The following is a 3181-nucleotide window of genomic DNA, read 5'->3' on the forward strand; positions in this document are numbered from 1 at the left end:
AGAGAATGGTCCGTTGGTTTTGTAGAAGCGGCGAAGTTTTTCTCTCAATTTCTGCTCTATACCCTGTGCGCCCTTCCATCTACGGCGGCTGCACTGTTTCGCCAGGGAAATAGATTGCACCGCAATGAACCTAGTGCAGCGCCCGACACTTACTCTAGGACTCCGGCGACAAGCCAGCCTCGGAGCTGTGCTGTTGCACTGCGCGCTTTTGTACAGCTTCGTTTTGCGTGTCAGTTATTAGAGCTTTTATTTTTGTTATTTCTTTTCTTCCGAGTATGCACTGAGTGTGTTTACAACGTTCTACGAGGAAATCAGCTAAATGCTAATCCCCCACGGTTGCTTTCGTGTTGTTCCGTGGCCGTGACACTGCCTGATACAGTAGGCGACAGTGCATTAATTACCACCGCAACGTTCGATGTGGACGGCTATTCTAGACTATTCCTGGGCTCTTCCTGGAAGCTGGCGAGGTGTTCTCCTTTTTTTTTACACATTTCGTCGTAAAGCTGCTTATGCGGCTCAGATTTCGAGTTCTGAGAAATGCACGAACATTTAGTTGGGAATTTTGAGTTGTGAACATTTTTGCGCAAACATGTTCCAACAATGCTTCTCGGCGCAAAATGTCCTTCAGTCCAGTACCGCCGTATTCTTATACCTAAATCTTTCCTCAATTTTTTTTTACACTATCCGTAGGCTCCACTCAATCGCTGGAAGGAAAATAAAATTAAAAAGAAAGGTAACGCCAATATTCACGGTGATTACACGGTCGATAGAAGCAGCATGCTCCTCTCTGTTCAGGAACCAAAAACACAGTTTTATCGAGCGGGAAAACATCAGTGGAGCACCAGTCGGTTCGTTACGCGGTAAGTGACTGAGTGAAGAAGGAAGGTTTCAGCCAGCCATTAGGTTACCTTTAATTTTTCGTAAAGTAAGGTTTCAGCTAGCCGTTAGGTTACCTTCAATTTTTCCTTTCGCAGTAAAGAGCGATTTTACAACCTGCTAGTTTCCTTTTTTCTAAATTAAGAGTGCACGCGAAACCAGCTGCGTCTGGTAAAACCGCGACTTACTTTCAAACGGCGAGCAGGAGGGTTGTTCATAGGATCATAGTTAAAGCACTCTTGTGCGCCTAGAGACAAATACATAAATAAAAATAAAGCTGGCGGGAGCTGTGTTGACCGGGGAATAAATTAGTCAATACCTTTGCCACGGCTGATGCAAGATAATGAGAGTAGGCAGTGATGTTAACTAGGCTGCCCAACATTTGGGTGAGGCGAACAGGGAAGTAGAAAGATGAGAGATATATTACCGCAGATAGAGGGATATAAAAAACGGGGAGGTTAAGAATGACTGAACTCGGTTGGCTAGAAAACAAATTATGGCGCGGGTGCAAATGGGAGAAAGACATAAGGAGGAGAACATAGAACGATTTGCAGGTATTCTGGAGACGTAGATGGGCTGCAACGTTCAACGCTGCGTCGCTTGTGGTCGCTAAATCGGGTTGTGCCTCCAGCAGTGGGCAAGCCTTCATTGATATCTGATCTTGGCAAGGGAACGCCAATCGATTGCGAACCTATGTCAGGGTGAACCTAAACATCCGGGACTGCTCGCATCTGGCGTTTTACGCGTGGGTCACTTTGCATGCCTCTAAAAGGCCTGGCTCACTATCTCATAGAGCAGTAATTTGAAGCAAAGCAATCTATCGGCTGACGAAGGAGTTAAACTCGCACGACACATTTTATCTTTGTCTCTAGACGTCTTTAATGAGTAGCAATTTATTGTCGCTGGCGGAAAGCTTGTAAGAGAAAGTGATTGAGCGAGAACGATAGATTCGGGTCTAGAGCCGAGTCATTCGTGGCCTTCGTAATTATAGCTTAAACGCAAAGTTTCACCCAGCTGTGTAAATGATTTAGAGTCTGTGACAACCCGTGACGAGCGGACGCAGCAGAAGCCTGCTCATGTCTTCGTCCACACAGGTTGCAGTCGGTAGGTTGTTTCTGTCACATTACGTTTCATATATTTTCCCACAAGGCACCTTGTAATTGTTCCTAGTGTAATGAAGCAGACGCGCACCGTAGCTGTGTTGTCCGTGTTGCGCTGAGAATGAAGAAGACGAAGAAAAAAGAAGATTGTGTGAGAGCGCGCGTTTCTGGCCGACACTTCAAGCCTTCTAGCAGTTATCGTTTTTGAAGATAAACCTAGTTATGTTAGCTATTTTCTACTCTCGTATCTTTAACTCTGTAGAGTCTGCACATTTTATTCTGTTACATTCCTGTGTTCTTTCTTTTTGGAGTCGATGCACAACAGAATTAAAATTCATGCACGCTATTTGATAGTTCATTTGCGTGTATATCCACGAACAGGGAAACTTTCAGACCAGAGAAGCGGGATCTCGAAAGCGCTTCAGCTCAAGAATGCTGTAATATATAAATTGTATTGATAATAATGGTGCTAGGAAAAAGACGTGATTAGAAATTACACCTCGAACTTGCATGTGTGTGCTACGTGAAGTGTGCTATAGCGAAGAGCTGTTAGCGCAGTTTAACACCATTAACTTCGTTTCTGCAGCGTGCACGATGTTCTCTGCCGACAACAAACATGTAGCATCGCAACATTACATCATTAACCTATTCGTTGAAAGACAATTATAGAGTAAAAAAGAAGAAAAAGAAAAGCTGGAAGCTTTCCTGCTGCAACATTACAGGTCACATTCATAAACTCCATTCACTGCCACAATTGTTCACGCGTTTGTTACGTGTGGTACTTGACAAAAATAAGCGTTCCTACCGGGTGGTTATTGTCGACAGCTGACAGTGCCTCGTAGCGTGTAGATTCCCCTGCCTTCCCTGTCGTCGTAGGACAAACGCTTTGTCTTCATGATAAGCATTTTTTACGATCACGGCAGGTAAGCTTCATGAAACGTCGACTTCTGGTTCTGCCTTCCATCCTTGGCAGTCGTTTTCGTGCGAGCGAGGGACCAACTAGAACGCGCAGCCGAAAAGTTGTATCAATGCTATGCACCGTTGTGCATTGTACGAGGTGCTTGTCCGGTGGTGCTCCGGTGCTACTCGATTCCCTCGTGGGTGTTAAAAACAGTAGTCCCGAAGAGCTGCTCCATTATCAACGCCGTGAAAAAAAAAGCAGACATGTTTCTTTTATCAAACTGCGTCTGTGCAAGTTTAGGTGC

This window comes from Dermacentor variabilis, chromosome 6, assembly GCF_050947875.1.
Source record: "Dermacentor variabilis isolate Ectoservices chromosome 6, ASM5094787v1, whole genome shotgun sequence".
Taxonomy (NCBI): Eukaryota; Metazoa; Arthropoda; class Arachnida; order Ixodida; family Ixodidae; genus Dermacentor; species Dermacentor variabilis.